At 38.2% G+C, this 26000-nt stretch overlaps 1 long non-coding RNA gene across 1 annotated transcript in view; it reads right to left on the bottom strand.

The window, feature by feature from the left end:
• Nucleotides 1–13931: 13931 nt before the first annotated feature.
• LOC119256768 (uncharacterized) overlaps nt 13932–26000 on the bottom strand; it is a 63671-nt gene continuing 51602 nt past the window's right edge. Inside the window, exon 3 of the long non-coding RNA XR_008553819.1 lies at nt 13932–13953. This is a non-coding gene — a long non-coding RNA (uncharacterized LOC119256768). The remainder of the gene's footprint in view (nt 13954–26000) is intronic.

Below are 26000 nucleotides of genomic sequence, written 5' to 3'. Positions count from 1 at the left end.
TGGAAGAAGGGAAGAGCTTCCAGAAGGCAGAAGGCTATTTCTAGCACTCAAAATGGAGTTACTGATGTGGAAATTCCCATTGTGCTGATGTTATAAAAGTATGTAGGTAGATGGAATTTTGTCTAAACATTCTTTAATTATTACAAATTACCATTGTATCTTTAAGATCAAAATTTGCAAAAGGGTTTCAGGAAGCCTTCCACATTTGTAGTTTTATCTCTTAGCTAACACTGTTTTCATGGAACCTATGTATCTAGAAGCCTTTGAGGGTGCTCTTGGGTTTGTTGCTTGAACTTGACAACTGTATATAGTATCTGGGTATAAATGACTCATGGTGAAATCTAGAATTATAGGGTATAAGATTTAAATGAGACATTAGTGGTAATACAGCTTGGTGATCTCCCCATTCTGCTCAATCATTTTTACAGGTGAGAAAATTGAGCCTCAGAGAGATTATTTACTCAAATTGACATCAATGATTTTTATAATAATTATTATTCCATAAAATCAGGTTGCCAGTTTCCATTTTAAAAAATCCTTCCTAATCAGGTTGCCAGACTCCAAATCCCACTGATTTTTCCATCTCGCTGAGTTAAGTTTATGACATTGAGTAAATTAAAATGTTAGCAATAGTGTTAAAACAAGCATTGCTTAGGAAGTCACGTCTCTGTATTATAGTTTGTTTTCTAAGTTTGTAATAAATCTGGGAAGGTTTATATATTCATTCACTACATATTTATGGCCAATTCAAAAATTTATGGATTATTCAACCATAGTTTCCTCTTTTCCCAATGCTCTAGATAATTATATTTGTTTTTGGTTCTTCAGAAAATAAAATTTAAGTATTTGTATTTAAGGTCTTTCCATTCTGGACACAGTATATAAACACCTTCAGTTTGGGTTTCTGCAGGTATTAGGTCTCTGCATCACACTTTATATTTCTACCCTTCCTAAACCTCATTCCCAGGAGAAGCAATTGTCCTTCCCTCCACATTCATACCAGTTAGAGCTTTTTTCTCCATTAAGCCCAATGGAACCCTCTGATCAACATCCACACTGATTAACATGCTCTATTTCTCCATTTCATCTAAGCATTGTCTCAAGGATGCCTATTTCCATTCATCAACCATACTCCTGTTGTTTTTTTTCTTTCAGATGATTAATAAACAATTTCTTAAAACATGGGCTTTGATTCTGAGAAAATCCAATTTTAATCTAATTATGAAAATGATCAGTGTTAGTATGTAAGGGGTCATCAAAGGGAAATGGCGGGCCTCCCCTGGTGGCACAGCGGTTGAGCGCTGGGCTGTTAAGCTGCCCGCAGCCTCTGCAGCGCCCATTCAATCCCCCGCCGCTGGCTGGGTTCCCACATGGCAAGCAGACCTCTCCTGCCATGCCCACTGCTCCCCTCAGCAGTGTACTTCGTCAGTATGCCTGTTCTGTTCCCTGCTCTGGCTCTGGTGAATTTTCTCACCCTCCTGTGCTTCTGACTCTACCCAATGCTTGTATAAATAAATAAATAAATCATTAAAAAAAAAGGGAAATGGTGGCCACATATCACCCACTCATGTACAATGACATTCATGAAATCTGCTCTAGCTCTACTTGCCCACCTTAACACGGAGGTGTCCATGTGGATTATGGTTCGGTACTTAACATGTGTTTCTGTGCCTGTGTTTGGACCTTTTTCAATTTTTCCACACAGGTTAAAAGAAATAATTATATGTTTTGCCCCCCAATTTGAACGTTGCTCTATTTTCTGAACCACATTTTTCATTTGAGTGCCATGTTCACTTTGATAAGAGATCATTCTCCTGTTTTCATATCTTACTGCCAAAAGGGACTCACTGGTTATCTCATATTGCAGGCAATTCGAACTTTAAGTAAGCCTGTCTTTATCAACTACTGTTTTAACAGCTGATTAATTAGTGCTGTGGAGATCCAGGGGAGGCCTTTATCTGAAGAGCAGTTCAACCATTAGCAAAGGAAACTTCCTTGTGCACCAGCAGCTCAGATAACAAGGTAAGATAATAGTTCACAGTCCTTCTCTGGCTAATGCAAACAGGAGCACTGCCTCTAATCCCAACACAGAGGCCAGAGAAAAATGCTCAGCCAAATACTCAAAATACTGTGCTCTTCACTGGCAAATCCTAGTCATTTTTGTGAATTTTTTTTTAATAAGAACACCTTGCAATTATATACAACTGGCATTTGAAGTACGAATAGTATTGGATAGATGTTGGCTAGTCACAGAAGGAAATCATGGCCCAATAAATTTCACCAATGACCATGGTTGGATTTGTCTTATCAGTTGAGAGTTAGTCTGTGGGCGTGGAGCCAGCCCTCTTGTTAGCTATTTACTCTTGGACAAGCCACTTACTCTCCTTGTAACTTAGTTGCCCTCTCTACAAAATGAAGCCAATAATAGTACCTTGAATTATAGTGAGAATTAAATGAGCCAATGTTTCCAGTGTTCTTCAAATTTGTTTGACACATTAAAGCTACTCAACAAATGTTGATGCCATTACTCAACAAATGCTTTCAAATCCCAATGGAATTAACCAGAGGTAATGAAGTATGACCAGAAGTATCTGCAACTGTGATTGTACATAGACTATTAAAGCTATCAGCCCCTATCTACACTGTTATGACTTCTACTAGCAACAGCTATCTAACCATTGTACTAAGAATTGAAATTATTCTAAGCATTTTATGTAGATTAAAATAGTTAACCTTCACAACTCTATGAGGAAGGTACTATTTTTATTCCCATTTTACAGCCACAGGATCACAAGGGTAAATAACCTTCTACCAGCTATTCCTGAGCTTCATTAGGAGAGAAATTGATGACCCTATTGTTATAGCACCCACATCATCCAGCAGTTACTTTTTGTTCAATGTTTGAAATATTCTGCAGGCCCTGTATGCGCTCAGCTATATATGTTAACGGTGAGGACCCATACAGCTGTTCTGTTTTCACTTTCAGTAAAATATCTTGTAAGTTAAGAGGGTTATTCAACATTTTATTATGAAACAGGCTTTGTGTTAGATGACTCTGACCAACTGTAGGCTAATGTAAGTGTTTTGAGTACATTTAAGCTAGGTTAAGCTACAAACTATGATGCTCAGTCAGTCGGCCAGATATATTACATGCATTTTCTACTTAACAATATTCAAAAGGTATGATGGGTTCATTGGGATGTAACTGTTACAGTGTAATCTCCATAGAAAGGGGAGGTTCCAGGTTCCCTGCCCCACCTAGGGAAGGGTGGAGCTGATAGGTGTGCCAAAGCTAGAAAGGACGTGGGAGAGGACCGGGGAGAGAAGACTTGTAGAAGACACATGGAGCAGAGAGACATGTGAAGAAGAAGCGATGCTTGTTTCTCAGCCTTGGAGTTGCACCAGGGACTTGGGATACCTGGAAGGACGCACCAAGATGAGATGTGGGTGAGAGATCTGTGGGGAGGCTAATAATGGCCTTGATCTTGACTTGTACTTTGATTTTGCTACTTTCCTTCCAAACTTGCCCAGCCCCTTCTGCTCCTTTCTTATAGTTCCCAGTCAGAAGGTACCTTAGATTTGTGGCAAATTTCAGCTTCATTGCTCCTGCTCCTAACCCTATTTGGCTGGGCATTTACCAACATGGGGATGGGTAACTTTGGATGTTTTATTGGAATCTAGAGTCCCTTCTTCTAGTCTCTCCATTGCAAACTACTTCTATTAAAGTTCTTTTCTATTGGAAATCTTATGCATTAAAAGTATGTTTTGTCTTTATGTGGTGTTGGTGGAACCTATTTAGACAGGGCAACATTTGGGGGTTCCACAGCACCCTTTGTTCTGCCAGCTAACATATCCCCATCATAAGTGGAAGAAGATCTGTTTTGTTTTGTTTTTAACATTTTAAAAGGACAGGTTTATTTGGAAAAGGAGTAAGAAAAAGAAAGGTACCTGAAGAGCTGTGAGTAGAGGAAGATTTGAATTAATATCCCTCTATTCTTCATGTTTACTATATGTTGGCTACTTCCACATTTATGGATGCTCAGAGGTCAAGTGATTTACCCAAAACCCAAGGCTAACAAATAGTTGAGATAAAATTCAAAGCTATATCTTTCCCAACTATTTTCCTTACAGTATGAATGTCTCTTCAATGTGGATATTTGGGGGAAGGGAAAGTTCAGAATTAAGAGGAAAAACGTAACCAAGAACTAGAACTATGGGGTTTGACTAAATTGATTTTTTTTTTTTTTTTTTTTTTTTTTTTTTTTACCCTCTAGGATTCCCTCATAGGCTCTGACCCTAGTTCTGAACCAGCACTTCCCTTGTTGGGCAAAAAGAGCTCCAAGCCTACAGGAGTAGACATGCATGTCACTTCCCATTCATCCAAGATCTATTAAATGGATAAGTGTATATGCACAGAGATCTGATTTGTTTAATTACTTTTCTTTGTTGTATTGGGTGGATTTATTTTTTCCTTTTAGCAAATGGTGCAAACTTGTTTAGCTTTAACACATTAATTTGCAAAAGATGGAGCAACTTTCTCATTCATTCAAGAAGAGCTGAAGTGAGTTTATTGTGACTATCTGGGGCAGAGGTTATCCCATCAGGTGTTGGCTTACTGACCTATTTCATCACTTTGCAAGAAGCAGGGACCTTATCACCTGTTAGGAGGCCAATACAGAGATTTTATTAAAATTAATCAACATTTATTTTTCTGTGTTTTGAATTGTATTATTTTTTTATTGCAGTCATATTGGTATACAAGACTGTATAGGGCTCAGAGGTATATGTTCACACCTTTTCAAATGTAGGTTACCTCTCTATGCCTACCACCGAGGCATCCATAAATCCTCCACCACTGGTGATTGAATATTCATATAGACCATTCATGAGAATTGATTGAAAGAAATTATTATTACTTCGAAGAGATATAATATGGTTAAACACTTTTTTTTGACAGATCAGAACACCTGAAAATATTTTAAGGCTAATGTAGGGAAAGCCCAAGGCAGTCTTTTGAGAAGGGTAGAAATAGGCCAAACAAAGTTTGTCAAAGAAAAAACATGCCATTTGTGCTTATGATCCTCTTTTTTCCTTTTTATGATGTTTCATGGTATAGAGAAGTAAGCTTAGTAATGCCTTTATGTTGGCAATACTTGTCTGAAAATAAAAAGTGTAATCAATTTTAAGGGTAAAACATCAAGTCATTCTGGAGATCATAGACTCTAGGATAAGCCTCAGCTTCATAGTTCTTCTGTACCTATCTAGGAAATCCTAAACCACTTTTCCTGCTAAATTTCTCAAAAGACCCACTTCTGGTCACCTGGTAGTAGATGCATCAAAGGAACTAATTGACTCCCTTAGGACACATCCCCGAACTTCAATCCCTCAGCTGAGAAGGAAATGTCACATCAATTATGGAGGAAAGTTGGCAGGAGACTGGAATTAGACTTGGGCTACAAGTCTTGAGGAACTTGTTCAGCTATCGCATAAACATTTATGGAGTACCTAATGTGGACAAGGCCCCAGGGGACACAGCGATGAGTCTCACGTGCCCTTTCCCTTGAGGGGTATCCAGTTACAGCATAAATAACAAGAAGGTAAAGGGTGTTAAGTGCCATAAAAGACGTGCAGGTGAAGTGTTAGGAACAAGGAAAAGGTGATCTGTCCGGTTCTGTTACTCTGTCATTAATACTTTCTGTGGTTTTTCCTGAGAGTGGAAGTAAAAAATATCACACCAAATGAAAATGTGTTGTGAGCAACAGCAGTAATAAATAATATATTGGTATGTGTGTGTAAACAATAAATTTATATTAACATTATTAATAAATTCCACCCCCAAAGAAACTTGACGTATTTGCTGACCTACAGTGAAGCTGTTTTTGAAAAATCACGAATAATATTTAGCAAGGAAAAAGTGAATGTATTGAAAGGGTTTTCCTGCTTGAAAAATTATGTGTGTATCTCAATACATAATACAGTTTGAAAGTACATGTAGCAAAAGTTAAAATTAGCAATGTTATCAATGAGTGGTGGGATTATGAGTGATCTTTTCCACTGTAATTCTCTGTTTTCCAAATTTTCTGGAGTAACATGTCTGATTTCAGTTAAAGGTTTTTATATCCATCTTCTCCCAAAATTGTATTCTCAGAGCCCAAAAACTTTGATCAGTTTGACTAGCATTCTACCAGAATGATTTCATTTGCTGTTGAGACTGCTTTTGGATAAGCTGTTTTACTTCCGTGACCCTTCCCCCTGTGTCTTCCATGTCATTGTCCTTCACCCTGTCTCATCACCATGATTACTGTTTCCTTAGTCAAAGTTCCAAGCACAGGAATTTCTGTGGGATCCTCAGAACTGGCAACAGATGAATAGCTCTTATTTATTTGGCTTTTTTTATCCTACCTTGTATGTTTTGCAGTACCACCTTCACAGACCTACTCTCTCTACATTTGGGGTTCTACGTGTAGAAGTACCTCCTCTTTGGCTTATTGGAATATTCTTCTTGTATTAAAATTCTTTAAAAAAATTTAGCATGGTACCCTATACCTGAGGATTGAAAATTATCTAGCTGGTCCTGGTGCTTTGATGTCCAGCTAGAGCCTTGTTTGAAGAGATAGAGTAGAAAGAGCATGATATTTGAAGTCAAGCAGCCCCATATTTGAATTCCAGCTCTGCCACATAGCTGTTTCATCAAGTTGCTTGACTTTTCTGAGTCTTAGTTTCCTCATATGTAAAATAGAGACACCTATTTTACAAAGCTGATGATAAAGATAGCATATGTAAAGCTTCTAATATGTATTAGATAATATATAATACTATTTTATTATAATTTTAAATTATTAAATAATTATGACTTCGGATGCCCCCCCCCATGTAATTTTTCTCTTTGAGTTTGCCATTCACTTGATTAAAAATTTTTAATTTGGTCTCTTAATGCCCAGTCTGGGTGGTGTCCAGGATATCATCTAGTACAATCTCATGTCAACTTCAAACTGAAGGAATAAGATTGAGCTGGTTGGACTCAGTATGTCACCTTGACCTCCTACCCATGAAGACTATGATGGTCTTTCTCTTCCCAGTAGTCCTGGAGTGGCAATTCAGTGTTACCTGAAATTTCCACATTTCTTCCTGTTTTCCCTTAGTTTATATATGCAATCCCTCTGCAAAGAGAACTCCTGATGAATGAGACTGATGAACTGAAATTCCTGAGGTCAGTATTTAACTTCAGTCCCTTCACTGTTTTAGCTCCATATTTGCTTTCACACTTGATCTAAGGTCTGTTCTTGCTCCATTGCTTATATCTACAGTCCCAGGCAAGTGTATTTCCTTGCACAGTAGCTTTCATTTTAATGGAATTTCATCCATTTCAGAGATTCATGTCTTTTTTATGCTATTTGATTCTTGAAATCAATTTTAAGGAAAGTTTGAAATAACATCATTTTCTCACATGAGAAAATGAGTAGAAGGAAGACAAATTGACTTATTCAAAGATACTCATCAAGGTGGTGATAAGCCAGGTGTAGGGAGAATGTAATTTTAATTCTTTCATTCATTCATTAGTCCTTCGAACTTCTTCTCTTTGTGTTAGGGAAGTGGAAACAAAGCAGGCACTATTACTACACTCAAGCAGCTTACAGTCTATTTGGGAGAGGCAGAGCTTAAAAAACGTCACAAAATAAATCTAAGCTTTCAGTTATGGCAAGTACTGGGAAGAAGGGATCCCAGAGCCAATTTCTGAATGGTTAAGAGGGTCCTCAATTAAACTGCTTCTTTGAAAGTACCAAGAGGCAGCTCTATGTTTAGAGACTTTTGCATATTTGCCTGCTTATATGATACTTCAATTAAAAAAAAGGCTTTCTCTGAAAGCAAAACAGTGTGTTTCAGTAGCTAGATGAAAACAACTGTAAAGTAATTGTCTCTTTTAGTCATTCTTAACTCTAATGTTTTGCCAGGGGAGTATGTTATAGTACAGCAATCTGAGTTATGTAGGTTCATCTGAGAATCAAAGAATTGAGAAATATTGGATTGTTTTGACCCTTAGAAATCACTGAAATAGTGAGAAAAGCTTACCAACTGAACTCTACACTCTTGTTGTAGAGCATCATGTACTGCTGGGTACAGAAGGAGAAAGTAGCATTTACCCTTAATACCAAGGACCTTCCTAACATCATCATTCTGATCTTATTCAGACATTCATGGATTTGTCAAAACATTCTTTCAGATACCATGAAGGACACTGGCAACCAAGAATGAAACATGGTAGATCAGGTCCCTGGTTCAGGAACATAAATTGGGGTCCCACACTAAGCAAACACATGAATGAAAATGTATTACAAAACATGGCAAGTTCTATGAAGTAAAGTGACAGCTACCCAGGGAAAAATGGGAATCAAGTAAAGCTCTCTGAAGAGGAAGTGACAATTGAATTGAGAGGGAGTTCATAAATCAGAAGAGGGCAAGTTTTCCAGCCAGAAGGAGCAGCTTGTGGGGAGAGGCATAACATGGAGAGGGGCAGAGGGACAGAGAGAGACAGGGAAATATAAAGTGTCCCTGAAATGTCAGTTATTTGGTGACATTTCACAAAATCTTAATAAAATTTCAACTAAGCATATACATTCAAGATCAAAGGTGCATTTTGGATATTTTCAACATTTCTTGGGTGCATACAATTTTATAGATGACATCTGTACAATGGCCTATGTTACTGCAGTTTCCTTTTCTTTGGTTTTGCTCCCATTTATATATTAAGTGGTTTAAATGTTGAAGGCTATTTTCCCCACCTTTGACCTATCTTTGTTTTTTTCCCCCATACCAATTTTGTGCTTTGTATTTGCAGTGCTGGTCTTTGAAACAGAACTTCTACTTTCTGTCACCACCTCGAGTGGGGACACTCGCCTTTGCTCTCACAATTGTCTGAAAGCTCCTATTCTGTCTGTACAAAGTGATGACTTCTTTCTCTTGGCTGAGTGTGTGTTACTGAGTACATGTGACCCTGAAAGCAGCTTTATAATCTGCAGAATAAACAGATTGCTTGTCAAATTCTCTTTGTCTGTTCCATTGTGACCTACTAACATTTACACTGCTTTGTAGAAACATGGCAAAAGACTTGGTTGCCTACATCAACTACTTCTATTGCAGTAAAATGTGATTATGCCAGTTTTCAGGCTTGGGGAACACCCCAGCCTCAAGGCCATAACCAGCTGAAGACAGTGGGACTGAATGCTCAGTAGTTATTTACAACTTGGAATCATTTTAGAAAATTCCCTTGAAAATGTGGAGGTAAGGATAAGATTTTTCATCTATGTCCATCTGTCTGTCTGTCTACCTATTTATCTATTCTAACTTCTTGTCTAAACCTCCTTTTCTAAAGTTATTGTCTTGGGTCTCATTTTTCTCCCCTTTGTTGTATTTAAATAGATGTTGAATATGTATTGCTAAGAATCCTGAATTTTTCAATTACAAAAGCTATGGACATAGAGATGTGTTTATTAATGAGAGAGGAAAGGGTTTTTGAAGATTCTTCAGTGGCATTGAGAGGTCCACATTGCATTGTCCCTTCTCACCTTTATCCCTTCCTCTTTATAAACAGCTCCAACATGGGGACCTTCCAGTGCAGTCCATTACCTCCCTAAAGAGCTTGAACCATCAGGGAAGGCTAACAAACATGGAAGAAGAGCCACCTTTATTTTTATCTGTTGACTGCATTTCATCTCTGCACAGGGCAACACAGACACTTACAGTCCTGAAATATTGTTGAGGAAAGAACAATGAACTCGTTTTCTCTAGGCATCTGGTTTGAATTAGCTATTTCACTAACCCTTTTCTTCTAACTGGCACCAAATTTCTTGATAATTAAAAAAAAACACATTTGCATCTTATAAACAAAATTTTCCAAACATCTCAAGGTAGAAAATGTTCTAATGGATTCTTGTTCTGGGAAGATGGGTTTTCTATGAATGGCTTTCAGTTGAAAATTAACTTTTTTTTGAACTTAGCGATTTGAATTTTTTTTTCTTTTCATGGTAGCATGTTGGAATTTTAGGAAAATATTATGACTCAATAGAGTGTGCTGGAGTGAACAGTGAGAACCAATGATCTCTGCTACCTAGAGACTGGATGCCACCACAGTTTGCTCCTCTCTAAAACCTGCTAGCTCAGTCCATCTCCAAAGAACCGGTGATTGCTGGTCCAAATAATTGCTGGGCTTAGCTGCCAGATTCATTCAGAAATTGCTGGTATTGTCCTCTGTAAAATGATATGTCCCTATGATCTCTCTCTCTTTTCAGCAAACCAGAATCCTGGATATAATTTGATCTTCATTATAGAGAGGGAAGCTGAATCAGATAATAGAAGACCTGAAGAGTTTAAGTAACAGAGGATCAACCTCACGTTCCCCATCCGGCTCTGCTGTGCAGCTGAGGTACTTGTTCGTAGTTCAAGTTAATTTGATAGGAACTGGGGAAAGACTATTTTGAGCCCAACACCTGAGGCCAAGAGCTTTCCCTCTCAAAGCCCCAACCCCAAAACCCACCCAAATCTTAGATTTATATTTCACAAAGGGAGCTGCCAAGACTGTTTCTTTGCACAAGTAATGCACTTCTCCCGCCTGCTTCCAGAAGCCTACAGGTAGCAATTTGCCACATCCTCTGCATTTGACTGAGGGCTAGGAATTAGAGGAGGTGTTTTGCTCTCCTGTCACTTGTCTCCTCACAGTATAATTATCTGAGTTCCTAGGTGCTGCAGTGATATGTGAAGAAATCCAAAGAAGAAATACAATATGTCTTCATTGTCTTTCATCATTAGCCCTCGATTAAATATTTCTTACCCTGGGCTAAGGTAGCATGGGGTGGAACACGCAATGGGCTGCAAGCCAGAAAAGGTGAGTCTTAAACTCTCTTCCACATAGGCTAGCTGTGTGTCTTTATTCAAATTACTTACCATCTCTGAGGCTTGAGGTTTTCTTCTATAAAATGAGAGGATAAACTGGATTATTTGAAATTCTTCCTAGGGCTAATTTTTTTTTCAATGCTATGACTATAATTTATACTCAAAATCAAGATGAAGAAATATTCTAAATACCAAGTAAAGGTGGTGGGAATCAGTAAGTCAGTTAATCTGATGATGAGCTATTGAGGTTTCTTCCTAAGGTAATTTCTAATTTTGCCTGCACATTTGAAACAGCTGGTAATGTTAGGGAGGTGGCAGGAATTCAAGCAATATTTTTTATGTAAACACAGCATTTTTTTTAAGTTGAAAGCATCTCTTAGGAAATATTTTGAACCAACTCATACATTTCACAGTCTTCATAATTAAATTCTGAGAAATGCACTGGCCTTACATACCTATTTATTACATTTAAGTATGGCTAAAAAATCACGAGACTAGTTTTTCTTTCCATAAAAAAGTCATATTTTAAGGATGAACAGAATTCAAGAAGTTATTTATTCCTTAGACCACTGCCTGTTTTGTGAAAGCAAGTAAAAATAAACAAAACAAACCACCACAACAAAAGACTTCAACAAGTAAATCCAGGTGCTAAGTAATACTATTCTATATTTGAAAGGTGCTTTGATGTTCTGAAGAGTATTTTCAAATAAATTATTTTATTAGTTTCTCCTATTACCCTTATACAGTAGTACAGCAGAGAGAGTAATGTTATCCATTTCACAAGCGAAGAACTGAAAGTTCGGGGGTAAAACTTAAAAGAAAGGAGACAGGAAATAGAACCCCTGGGATCTTGTGCTGAATTCTAAGAATCAGCCAATGAGATTTCCAACATTACATTAACCTTGCTTTTCTGGAAAAGAAGTTATCAAACAAATCTTATAGATCAGCTCTGTGGGTCTAAGGTGGCCCATATCTTCTGCATGGTATCAGACCTCCATGGTTTCCCTGCTTAAAAGTATTTTAAAGGGGATTTGCTATAATCCTGACTGTGCCTAACAACTGCATCTGTGGTGTATATATATATATATATATATATATATATATATATAAAAGAAAATGTCATCCAAAGGTCTGAATGAGCTTCTGGAAATTCCATGAAGCCAACCTAGTTGATTTTCTAGGCTGCTGAAGGTGATTAAAGCCTCTATCTACTTCCAAAAGGAGATTCTGTTGTATAAAACTTGGCTACGATACACTCAAGTGTCTCAAAATTTTCAGAGAATGGCTAGTCTTTTCTGCTTGAATTTTGGATTGACAAAAAAAAAAAAAAAAAAAAGGCATGGTGCCTCGGGAGTGTGGGTTGGTTTGGAATCTCTTTCCTATTGCCTAAGATCCCTGGACTTGAGTGGCAAGCAGGTCAGAGTGGCAATCACATTTTAAGAGCTCACAAGTGTAATCCAACAGCCTGAAGAGACCGCATATCATTCGAGTGACCCTTGCACACCTCCCGCAGGTCACCTTACACTTCCTAGCTTGAGGCCTTTGCAGAATCCATATGAGCTGTGAAATGATTCCTTTCCATGAAGCCCTGGAACAAAGCAGCTCACTCTCTGCTTTCTGGTAAGCCTTGCTGAGCTATCTAGAATTGTGGTTTAGCTCCACACCCTTGGACCTTTTGCAAACAATATCATTTCTTTCAAATGAAGATAATAGCAACCAAGGCTACTATAGTTATTACTTTCTCTTTTACTCTTTTTTTTTTCCCCCTTCTGTGAATGTTTCAAGGTTTTGGAGGCAGAAAAGAAATGCAGGTTTGCAGGTCAGTAGTAACAACTTTGGACAAAACTTCTTCAATAAAGCTTCACACTTTTTGATTTATCCTATTTGAAAGCAATAACTTGCAGAGACAAGTAACAACGTGCAAAACCTGTTGGCTGTTCAGCTTTGTCATCTGATTTCTTAAGGAAAATGCCAAGCAGTTTTGGATTTTAACACCCTCTGTTTCATGTGTCCTTAGTAAAGTAAAATATTTCGTATAAGTTAAGTCCTAGGTGAATCCAGTCTTAAAGATTTATATAGTAAAAAGAGATAAAACCCATAGGGCAGTGCTGTAAATACATGAATGGAGTCTAGACTCCACCCTCTTAGGATCTGACTCGGGAAATTTTAGGTTGGTTAAATTTCTTGGAATGCAGCAAACTGGTTAAGACTGTAGTATGAAAAATCAAAGTCTCTTAAAGTTAAGAAAGTCATTGGTAACTTCTAGCCCTATCTCCCAACTGTTGTAGGAATTTCCTTCATAATAGTACCATCTCTGCTTGGCTATCTCCAACGATGGGGAACTCAGCCTCTCTTGAGTCAACTCACCGCATATTGATTAGCTCTGATTTTTGGAAACTCCTCTGTAAGCTAGAATTTTCCTCCATTTTGACTGCCATCCAAAGTCTTAGGAATATGGTGAATAAATTAATACCCTCTTCCACTGAATGTCACCTTTGGAGACAAATGGGATAGTAACCTTATATATTTGCTTCTTCAGATAAATACCCCTCAAAAATAAGAATTTCTTCTAGAATTGGGCTACCAGAACTTTGATTAAAAAATTAAAGACTTGTTTTTAATGATTTTTTTTTTCCTCTGTGCATACAAATAGTGACCCTACCAAATGAAAGAAAATATTTGCACACCATACATCTGACAAGGGGATCTCACTCAAACCAGAAAAAGAAAACCAATAATCCAATAAAAAAATAGAAGAGCTATATAGACACTCTCCAAAGAAGACATACAGATGGGCAAGAGGGACATGAAGAAATGCTCATTATCAAGAAAATGAAAATTGAAACCACAATGAGGTCTCATCTCACAGCTGTGAGTTTGGTCCATACCAAGAAGTTAAAACAACAAAAACCAAACAACCGGTGATGAGATTGTGGAGTAAAAGGAACACTCACATGCTCTTGGTGGGAAGGTAGACTGGTCCAGCCTTTGTAGAAAACCGTGTGGAGGTTTCTCAAAATTAAAAATAGATCAACCATATGATCCAACAATTCCACGCCTAGGCATCTACCCAAAGAATACAAAAACATTAATTCAAAGGAAATATGAGCTCCTATGATCATCACAACATTATTTACAATAACCAAGTTAGAGAAATAACCCAAGTGCCTACGGACAGATCAGTGTATTAAGAGGATATTACCTAGCAGTGAAAAAAAAAAAAAAAGAATACTTGTCATTTGCAACTGACATGGATGCAACTGGAAGGGATCATGCTAAGCAAAATAAATTGGAGAAAGACAAATATTGTACAGTTTCATGTAGATATAATAAATTTTACTTATTGTGTAGTTTTACAAAACAATCAGTCAAAAATTTTGTAGTATCTATGATAGACAAAGGGCTAGTTTTCTTAATATACAAATGAGTTTTAGGGAGGGGTAACATAAAAAAAGAAAAATAAATGACTCAACTGAAAACTGGTGAAATATATGAAAGAGTTCATAGAAAGAGGAATACTAATTGCCAACAAACATACAGAATAATACTAAACCCATTTCACAAAATAAGAAATACAATGTATAGCAATAATAAGAGCATTTTTCACCCACGAAATATTTAGAAATTTGAAAATACCTAGAGTTTAAAATACCTAGAGTTGGCAAAGGGGTGAAAAAACAGATAATTCAAGAAAGACTGTTTGGAAATTGTTAATAGGAAGAAGAACAGCAAATACGCATGTGCCCTTTGATCTAATAATACTGCTTCTGAGAGTTGAGATTGAATACTCCTATACAAATGTACAATGAATCATCAAAAAATTGTAAAATGTTTATTTGAGCATTGCTTGTAATAACAAAGGAAATATCTTAAATGTTTATCAGAAGAATCTAAGTGTACAGTTATAGTCAAAAGGGAATTATTAATCAAACTATGAGTAATTCATATTATGGAATTGAACAATATATTCTGTAAAACAAAAAATGAGATATATATTTATAATGTGGAAATATAATCAAAATAAGTAAAAAATGTCAAACCATGAAAACCTGAACCCATGTTTGCAAAAAATATATACTGGCATGTTACTGTAATCACAGAAAAATATGGAGTATACATTTTGAATTATTTATTTATTTTTTTTTTTTTTTGAAAGTGAAATAGTTATTTTAATAGTTTCTTCTTTTTTAAAAAATATTCTGAAAGAGTTTAATCTTACAACAATAAATTCCGAAACAGAAAACTTTTACAATGTTGAATTTTGTTTTCAAAATCAACATTGATATATTGAAAAACATGTCAGTTTTAGGTATTCACTAAAATTTTGTTTTTGTCTCGTGGTGTATGAGAATTCTAAAAATCAACCTACTTGTAAAACTATAAATTTTTTTAAAAGGTTCTTTGCCCATTATAAGTTGGCATGTACACTAGAACTTAACATGGCTCTCAGGCCTCCTGTGGGAATACATGGAATAACAAAATAGCACCTCTGTGTTGCTGGTAATTACAGACATTTGGCAGGACCTAATCTGGCCACACAATTCTTTTTAGTAGTCTCTGTTATGTGTGGTGGGGTCTTCCAGAATGATCTATCTATGGGTCTTTTAAAATCCAGCCATTTCTGTTGGATAATCAGCTGATTTGAGATTTCGGTACTGGAAACTCTACAAAACTCCCTATATTGTCAATTTTGAAAGTTTTAAGTCTGTCATAATCGTTCATCTTCCGTTTTAAACAATCACGAAAATAGTATAAACTGACAAGTGATAATCTTATAAATTCATTTTTAGGGTTAAAATATATACGGAATTTTCTCTCTGCCTTCTTCTTGCCTCCCAAATATCCTCAGTTTCCTGTAGCTTTTTTTTTTTTTTTTTTTTTTTTTATTTTTTTTATTTATTTTTTTTTAAATAATAAATTTTATTTTTATATTCCACCATACAATTGCAAACGCCCCATTCTGACCCCAATCCTTCCCCTCCCGCCCCCCACCCCCCAAAAAGTGTCTCTGGTTCATAGTTTTTTGTTGATTTTGATTTTCACTTTCTTATAGTTATTCATTTTCCTGGTCCCTTATTTAAGTTTTCTAGATTCCTGCTATGAGTGAGACCATCCGGTATTTTCTTTTTCTTTTTGGCTTATTTCGCTGAGCATGATCCCTTCCAGTGCCATCCATGTTGCTGCAAATTGCATGTGTTTATCTTTTTTGAATGCTGAGTAATATTCCATGGTATATATGTACCACATCTTCTTGATCCAGTCATCTATTTTTGGGCATTTGGGTTGTTTCCAAAGCTTAGCTATTGTAAACAGTGCTGCTATAAACATAGGGGTGCAGGTGTTCTTTGGAATTGATGTTTCTGTGTCCTTTGGGTAAATACCTAGGAGTGGAATTGCTGGATCATATGGAAGCTCTATGTTTAGTAGGTCCAGAAATCTCCACACAGCTTTCCACAGTGGTTGGACCAGTTTGCACTCCCACCAACAGTGCAGAAGAGTTCCTTTTTCTCCACACCCTCGCCAACATTTGTTGTTGCTAGTTTTTTTAATATGTGCCATTCTCACTGGTGTAAGATGGTATCTCATGGTAGTTTTGATTTGCATTTCCCTGATGACAAGTGATGTTGAACATTTTTCAGATGCCTGTTGGCCATTTGCAATTCCTCTTCAGAGAAGTTTCTTTTTAGCTCTTCTGCCCATTTTTTGACTGGATTATTTTCTTTGTTGTTGTTGAGTCTCATCAGCTCTTTGCAGATTTTTGTGATCAGTCCTTTATCATTAGTGTTGGGTGCAAAAATGTTCTCCCAGTTGGTGGGGTTTCTCTTTGTTTTTGTTATTGTCTCTTTTGCTGTGCAGAAGCTCTTTAATTTGATGTAGTCCCAGCTGTTTATCTTCGCCTTCACTATCACTGCTTTGGGTGATGTGTCTGTAAAGATGTCTTTGATGTGCAAATCACGTAGTGTTTCGCCTATATTTCCTTCTATATATTTTATGGTTTCAGGTCTTATGTCTAGTTCTTTAATCCATTTTGAGTTGATTTTTGTGTATGGTGTGAGGTAGTGGTCAAGCTTCATTCTTTTGCATGTAGCGACCCAGTTTTCCCAGCACCATTTATTGAACAAACTTTCTTTGCTCCAATGCATAGTCTTTGCTCCTTTGTCAAAGATTAGTTGACCATAAATCTGTGGGTTTATTTCTGGATTTTCTACTCGATTCCATTGGTCTGTAGGTCTGTTCTTGTTCCAATACCATGCAGTTTTGATGATTATGGCTTTGTAGTATAGTTTGAAGTCTGGGAGTGTAATGCCTCCATTCCCTTTTTTTTTCAGGAGAGCTTTGGCTATTGGGGTTTTTTGTGATTCCATATGAATTTCATCAATAATTGTTCTATTTCTTTGAAGAATGACATTGAAATTTTGATTGGAATAGCATTGAATCTGTATATTGCTTTTGGAAGGATGGCCATTTTAATAATGTTTATTCTTCCAATCCATGAGCAGGGGATATCTCTCCATTTCTTTGTGTCTTCTTCTATTTCTTTTAACAGTGTTTTATAGTTTTCTTTGTATAGGTCCTTTACCTCTTTTGTTAGATTTATTCCCAAATATTTGATTTTTTTTGTTTCAATAACAAAAGGGATGGTTTTTTTTATTTCTTCTTCTTCAGATTTATTGTTTGTGTATAGGAAGGCTACTGACTTTTGCGTGTTGATTTTGTATCCTGCCACTTTACTGAACTGATTGATGAGTTGAATTAGCTTTTCTGTGGAGTTTTTGGGGTTCTCTATGTATAATATCATATCGTCTGCAAATAGTGATAGTTTGACTTCTTCTTTTCCTATTTGGATTCCTTGGATGTCTTTCTCTTGTCTTATTGCCCTGGCTAGGACATCCAGTATTATATTGAAAAGCAGTGGTGAGAGTGGACATCCTTGTCTTGTTCCAGATCTTAATGGAATTGCTTTCAGCTTTTCACCATTGAGAATGATACTGGCTGTTGGCTTGTCATAGATGGCCTTTATGATGTTAAGGTATGTTCCTTGTATCCCAAGAATTTCAAGGGCTTTTATCATGAATGGGTGTTGCACTTTGTCAAAAGCTTTCTCAGCATCTATTGATATTATCATATGGTTTTTATGTTTCTTTTTGTTGATGTGTTGGATAACGTTGATTGATTTTCGGATGTTAAACCATCCTTGTGTCCCTGGAATGAATCCTACTTGGTCGTGGTGAATTATCTTATGGATACATTGTTGGATTCTGATAGCTAAAATTTTATTGAGGATTTTTGCATCAGTGTTCATTAGGGAGATTGGCCTGTAGTTTTCCTTTTTTGTGTAGTCCTTGTTCGGTTTTGGTATTAGTATAATGTTGGCTTCATAGAACGTGTTTGGTATTGTCCCTTCCTTCTCATTTTTTGGAAGAGTTTGTGAAGGATAGGCACTAATTCGTCTCTGAATGTTTGGTAGAATTCATTTGTAAATCCATCAGGTCCTGGGCTTTTGTTTTTGGGGAGGTTTTTGATTACCATTTCAATTTCGCTAATTGTAATTGGTCTGTTTAGGTGTTCTATTTCTTCTTTATCTAGCTTTGGGTGATTGTATAGTTGTAGGAATTTGTCCATCTCCTCTAGATTGTTGAACTTGTTTCCATATAACTGTTCATAGTAGTTACTGATTATTCTTTTGATTTCTGCTGTGTCCGTTGTGATTTCTCCTCTTTCATTGATGATCCTGTTTATTTGTGCTTTCTCCCTTTTTTCCTTTGTGAGCCTGGCTAGGGGTTTGTCTATTTTATTGATTTTTCCAAAGAACCAGCTCTTGGTTTCATTGATCTTTTGGATTGTTTTTTTTAGTTTCAATTTCATTTATTTCTGCTTTGGTTTTTATTATTTCTTTTCTTCTACTGGTTTTGGGGTTTTTGTTGTTCTTTTCTAGATCTTTGAGCTTCGAGATTAGGTTGTTTCTTTGAGTTCTTTCTTGTTTCTTGATGTGAGCTTCTATTGCTATATATTTTCCTCTTATTACTGCTTTTGCTGCATCCCATACATTTAGGATATTGGTGTCCTCCTTGTCATTCAATTCAAAGAATTTTTTAATTTCTTCTTTGATCTCCTCATTAGTCCAGTGGTCTTCCAGTAGTGTGGCTTTTAATCTCCATGAGGTAGGAAAGTTCCTTGCCTTCTTTTTACGGTTTATTTCTAGTTTGATGCCTTCATGGTCAGAAAAGATGGTTGATATGATTTCAATCTTGTTGTATCTGTTGATGTTTGTCTTGTGCCCCAGTATGTGATCAATCCTGGAGAATGATCCGTGTGCGCTTGAGAAAAATGTGTACTCCGTTTTTTTGGGGTTTAGTGTTCTATAGATGTCTGTTAAGCCCAATTGCTCTAGGTCCTTATTTAGAGCTTTGGTTTCTTTACTTATTTTTTGTCTTGTTGATCTATCCATTGTTGATAGTGGTGTGTTGAAGTCTCCCACTACGTATGTGTTTTCTCCGATGTCTGTTTTCAGAGAGGACAACAGTTGTCTGATATATTTTGGTGCTCCTTCGTTTGGTGAGTATATGTTAATGAGTGTTATTTCTTCTTGAAGTATTGTCCCCTTGATCATAATGTAGTGACCATTGGGGTCTCTTTTTATCTTTTTGAGTTTGAAATCTGTTTTATCTGATATAAGTATAGCTGTTCCTGCTTTCTTTTTTGGTCCATTTGCTTGTAGGATTGTTTTCCAACCTTTAACTTTGAGCCTATTTTTATCTTTTGTAGCTAAATGTGTTTCCTGGAGACAGCAAAAGGTTGGGTTTTGTTTCTTAATCCAGGCTGCAACTCTGTGTCTTTTTATTGAAGAGTTTAGTCCATTTACATTTAGAGTTAATATTGATATGTTAACATCTGTATTTGCCATTGTGTTTGTCTTTCCTTTGATTTTGTTTATTTATTCTTTTAATAACTTTTTTTTTTTTGGCCTTCTTTCATTGTTATTCGTCCCTCTGAGGTTCTGGCTTTAGGACTCCTTTTAGTATTTTTTGGAGTGGGGGTTTAGTTGCAATGAAATTCCGGAGTTTCTGTTTGTCTGGGAAGGTCCATATTCTTTCTTCAAAGAGGAAGGAGAGCTTTGCGGGATAGAGTATTCTTGTTGGCATCTGTTTTCTTGGAGTCTGTTGACTATGTCCCTCCACTCTCTCCTTGCCCGTAGTGTTTCTTCGGAGAAGTCTGATGTCAGCCTGATTGCTTTCCTTTGAATGTTATCTGTTTCTTCCCTCTTGCCAGCTTCATTATTTTTTCCTTTTCCTGGATTCTAGGGAGCTTTACTATTATGTGTCTTGCTGTATTTTTCCTTTCGTCGTGGAAGTTTGGTGTTCTTCTTGCTTCTTGTATATCAATTTTCAGCTCCTTCTTCACATTTGGGAAGTTCTCTTCAATTTTCTCTTTGAATATTTTCTCTGTTCCTACTTCTCTCTCCTCTCCTTCTGGTATTCCTATAACTCTTATATTTCCTTTCCTCATGGAGTCAGATAGTTCCCGAAGTCTTTCTTCATTCTTTTTCCTTCGTACTTCTCTTTCCTTTTCTGTTTTGGTTCTTTTTATTTCTGTGTCTTCAAGAGCACTTATTCGTTCTTCCATTTCATCAATTCTGCTTTCATTGCTTTTCCCAGAATTCTTTAGTTCTTCCACTAATTCTTTGATCTCCTGCATTTCTTTTACTTCCCTCTTTAGGGACTCAATTTCATTCTTCTGATTGTTGATTAATTTTCCCTTATCATTGTTTTCCTTTATGACTTCTGTCAGTTTTTTAATCACGGCAATTTTAAATTCTCTTTCTGGAAGGCTCAGAAGTTCTTCCAAGTTACTGTCGTTGCAATCTGGGGGCTGGTTTTCTTTTGTGGTGTGCTTTTTCTCTGGAGAGTTGCTAGGTTGCGTGTGGTTCTTCTCCTCCCTACTGTCTGTTTTCTAATTTGCCGTATGCGTTGGGACACTGTGTTGTTGGGACTGGCCGGCATCTTGGGTGGGCTTCTCTGCTCCCCTCTGGTTCCTCCAGGAGTCATCTGTCAGTTTCAAGCAGTCTTTATTGGAGAAAGGTCCCTGTCCTAAAATGCCGATGTGGGACACACTCCCCTGTGCCCCTGGTCTGCCCCAGCGGTGGGTTCCTGTTCCCCCTCTGGGCTTGGACTGCAGGCCAGAGGGGGTCTGGCGTGGGCGAACTTCCCCTGCTCACCTCTGGCTCCTGAGGGAGCCTTCTGCAGGTAGTCTTTACTGAAGAAATGTCCCTGTTCTAAAATGGTGATGTGGGACACACTCCCTGCGCGTCCAGTCTCAGGCACACTCTTCTGTGCACCTGGTCTGCCCCGGCTGTGGGTGCTCGCTCTCCCTGTGGGCTCAGACTACTTGTTCGGAAGGGGCCCGGTGTGGGCTAACTCCCCAGCTGGCCACTAGCTCCTTCAGGAGCCTGTGCTGGCTTCAAGTCGCTCGGTGGCGCCAGAGATCTCTCCTGGAGCCCTTGGGGAGCTGATTTTCCACCCCGTGGGACAGGGAGCAGAGCGGGGATGGTAGGGTACACCTCAACGGCTTTGGGGTGCTGTGTCTGCCTTGTGCCCCACCGTCGTGGGGAACCCACGCCCCTAATTTCGTGCCCCGGGTCTCAGTTCCAAAGCCCTCAGTTCCAGGACGCGGGCTGTAGCCCAGTTCAGTGGCGCGGGAATGGCGCCTTTTGCACGGCTCCCGTGCCTGGGCGCCTGGTTCCTGCTTACTCAGGGAGGGACCTTCACCTCAGTGAGGACCTCCGCGCGTCTCCCCGCAAGCCTAGGTCGTCTCCCAAGCCTAGGTCACAGGCGCGGGGACCTGGGCAGCCGCGATCCCGGTCTGCACTTGCTTTTCAAGTGCGCCAAGCGCGCCGCGTTTCCGCGCCAGCTTACCGGCAGCCCGGGCTGTGTGCGCGTCTCCCGGGGTCTTTGTTCTTCTCTAATGGCGCCCGGAGCTGTTGGCTCACCTCCGCGGCGGATCCTGCAGGGTTCGCCTCAGCTCCCGTTCACGGGGTGTGGTGGCTGCAATAGTTCCTTTCCACTCCAGTCCCGCTTGCTGCGTCGTTTGTTCTTGTTGGCCGTTTTGGTTTGTTGTTTTCCTCCTCTCTGCCGGTCGGAGAGTGCCGCCTCTGTGGGCGGGGGAGGGGAGCAGGGTTCTGCGCTTCCCTCCCTTCTAGTCCTCTTTTATGGCCACTTTCTTCTTCGGGCAGTTCGCTGGAGTCACCCGTTTATCTTCCGTGTCCCGATTCTCACTGGGACCTGCCGCTTTTCCTCCCTATTAACTTTTTTTAATGGGAGATCTTACTCGCAGCGTCTCCTCGCCGCCATGTTGCTCCGCCCCCTCATGTTGCATATTTTTAATTTAATTTAATTTTTATTATTTTTATATATTTTTTATTTTTTACATCATTGTTCATTTTTAAACAATATTTGCTTCCCCTCAGGTGTAGTCCCCATAGAGTTTCCTTTACCAATGCACCCATGCACCATCACCTCAGTCCCCTGTGCTCCTCCTTCCCTCCCTCTGATCCCTCTCCCTCCTCCTCCCCTGCAGGATGTCTCTGGTTTATAATTGTCCATTTTTGCTTTGTTGTGTTTTGTACTGTTATTATTTTTTTACACTTATGTCTTATTTGGTTCCCCTATTTTTATAACATTCCGATATTTTTCTTTTTCCTTCTGGCTTATTTCACTGAGCATAATTCCTTCTAGTTCCATCCATGTTGCTGTGAATGGCATGAGTTTATCTTTTTTGATAGCTGAATAATATTCCATTTTGTATATATGCCACATCTTGATCCAGTCATCTGTTTTTGGGCATTTGGGTTGTTTTCAGATTTTACCTATTATAAATAGTGCTGCAATAAACATAGGGGTACAGGTGTTCTTTAAAATCAATGATTTGTAGAATCACAATATTTTAAAGATTAAAAAAGTGGATTCTCTGGCCCTAAATCAGTTCTCTACCTAAGATCATTTAAACTTGAGGAGAAAATCATTTTAGAGTTATTGACTTAAAAAGATGGAACTCAAGGGTTTGCTAGTTACAGTTAAGACTCATATATGCTCAGTAGGGACATAGCACTTTCTATTAAGTGCTATTCAGTTAGCAGTTTAACCACTAATAGTTGCTGTGAGGAAATGTTTTTAGATTATGGCTTCCAAAGCGTATTGTTTTTCTTTTTTTTCTTTTTATTTTTTTATACAAGAGCTGGGGTACAGGCCAAAGGCACGGGAGGGTGAGAAGATTTTCCAGAGACAGAGCGGGGAACAGAACAGGCAGCCTGAGGAAATACACTGCTGAGAGGAGCAGTGGGTGCTACAGGAGAGTTCTGCACCATGTGGGAAACTCCCTGGCTGGCCAGGAATCGAACCCATGGTACAGAGGCTGTGAACAGCTCCATAGCACTGCGCTCAACCTGCTGCGGCACCAGGGAAGCCCAAAGTGTATTTTTTAAAAACCCTGTTGCAATGCTAAGTAACAGGAGTTCATTTACCAGTAATTTCAAAGAAAAACAATCCTATAAGAAAGAAAAGGAAAGACCAAGACAAAAAAATTTAAAAAAAAATTCCCAGTTCCTTAAGAATTTTGCCACTTATCAGTAAATTCTCCTTTTCAGAAGTTTGTACAAAAGACAGACCCTCAGTAGATCATATTTATTTTGTCTTATACAAAGATCACCTTTATTACACTTTTCCCTATCCAGGTACCTTGGGTTTTTAAGCACTTCCTCCTCTTCTTCCTCCCCTCTCTCTAACCCATAATATAAACCTACCCAAATAAAGAAGTTGCTTTCAGTTGTGCACACTTTAGTATGAATTTTCAATATTTTTGTCTTCTCAAGATATGTATACTTAAACTGTTATGGAATGAAATTCATTACCTTTATTGATAGAATTCCAGACAATTATTCTGGAGCTAGAATCCCCTCCAAAAGTTTGTTCTTTTACTGTACTTAACATTGTTTTATTAATCAGCAATACAAGTATTTTGCTTGAGTTTCTGGAGCCATAATAACAGTTAGTATACTTGTAAGTTTATTTAACAAGGGAGAGTTAAAAAGAAAGAAACTCACATTAAAGAATCTTCACCAGGAAATGTTGCCAAGGGAGTGTGTAAAGAAAAATACAAGACCCTTAGGGAGTACATTCTTTCAAGTGGGATTTAGTATAAGGAAAGCAAGAAGGCTCAGAGTTGAAAGGGCATTGGAAATCACCATGTTCAACATTCTCATTTCGTTAACAACAAAACTAAGACCAGGGAGGTTGAATACTTGCTTGTTGACATATGTCTGTTAGTGGCAGATATGAGACCAAAACTCAAAGCTCCACTGGTTTTAGTTTGTCCTTTTTTTCATTCATCAATTACTCGTGGAGATCTCCTGGGTCCCAGGGTCTCTCTGCAGTTCTGGGATACCGTCATGAATAAAGCAGACCATGCTCCTGGGTGAGTATTATTGTTGATCACTCTGTCATAGCTATGGGTCAAGAGCTCTTCTTCCAACCATTGCACAAGAACCTGACTGACCTGCAGGACATGGCAGTGAGCAAACTTCCCTGATTAATTACAATCAACGGAGTGCTTAGCAGGGAGCTTAGCAGGAGCTGACATCAGTACTTTCTCACCATAGATTTCAGAGGAATTTCAACTCATGTTTCTGACTCACTGGAAATTTAAATACCTATTGGGGTGCTGTGACAAGAAGACTGGCTATCCAGGATTCTTCTGTCATGCTTATGACTTAAAAGAGTAAAGACCCTCAAACACTACCAATAAGCAAATAGACTCACAGTGGATTCTTTTTTCTATTCTTTATTTTTTTTAATATAACTTGTTTTTATGTATTTTAGATCATTGTTCAGTTTGTACAATGTTTGCTTTCTACTCTCAGGTAGTCCCCATAGAATTCCCACCACGAGTTCACCCTTGCACCATTGCCTTAGTCCCCTGTGTGCCTCTCTCCCCTGTTCTGATCCCTCTCCCTCCTCCTCCCTTGCAGAATATCTCTGATTTATAGTTACCTGCCAATTTTTTTTTGTTATTATTTCCCCCTGATCCCTTATTTGGTTCACCTGTATTCCTCCTCTAAGTGAAACCATCCAATATGTTTCTTTTTCCTTCTTATTTCACTGAGCATAATCCCTTCTAGTGCCATCCATGTTGCTGCAAATGGTGTTTCTTTTTTGATTGCTGAATAGTATTTCATTGTGTATATATACCACATCTTCTTTTTTCTTTTTTAATTCAAGTATGTCATATTTTATCCAGTAACAGTTTTATCTTCCAACTTTGCAAATATTGATTGGAATACTACTATATAATCTCATATTTGGTAATAAGTATAAAGGAAAAGCTTCCCTTTTTCCACATGTGCCTAATTTCAGATGCACAAACATTTCATAGCAGAAAATATAAATTTGGAAGAGAGAATAAATTTTCCTGAGCAACTCCTGTTTGTTAGACATCTTGTATATGCTGTTTAGCTTCATTTCACCTTCTCTCTTGCCACCGCCATCCATGTTGCAGAAGGGGTTGAGGCTTTTGATTTAGCGACCAGGACTTAGATCCCAGCCCTGACATTCATTGGGTATGCTGCTAGTGACTGGCCTAAGTCCCAGTTTATTTGTTAATCAGAGGCCACAGCACCTACGTCTAAGAATGGTGATGGAAATTGCATGTGGAGTTGCTTGAGACCAGCCCCATGCCTGGCATGTGAGAGGAAACTGAATTCTCTCTTTTCCCTTCCCCTGTCTTTAAATCTTCTTTCCAAATGACTCCAACCGTCCACCTTGCCATTTGGTTTGGAAATTCTTTTCCTGCCTCAACCTTACACAGCACATGGCCCTAGTCTTCCAAGAAACCTAACCTGGCCTGCTCAGCCCAGCTTATTCTCCAGCTTGCCAAGCTCACTGCTCCTCCTCAGATGGATACTCCTACTTTTAAATTTTATGTGAACTCATTTCACAAGAAAATATGCAAGCTGGATTCAGAAGGTCTCGTCATTTTCTAGTCATTTTCTAGTGTCTTACCCACAGCCACTCTTAAGTGAGGGCTATAAAGGCAAATGCCCACAGTCACCAGTCACAAGATAA

Source organism: Talpa occidentalis, unplaced genomic scaffold, assembly GCF_014898055.3.
Source record: "Talpa occidentalis isolate TD23 unplaced genomic scaffold, MPIMG_talOcc4v2.1 talOcc4.4, whole genome shotgun sequence".
Taxonomy (NCBI): domain Eukaryota; kingdom Metazoa; phylum Chordata; class Mammalia; order Eulipotyphla; family Talpidae; genus Talpa; species Talpa occidentalis.
The sequence above is the reverse complement of the archived record's forward strand: the minus strand, read 5'-3'. Positions and strand labels throughout refer to the sequence as shown.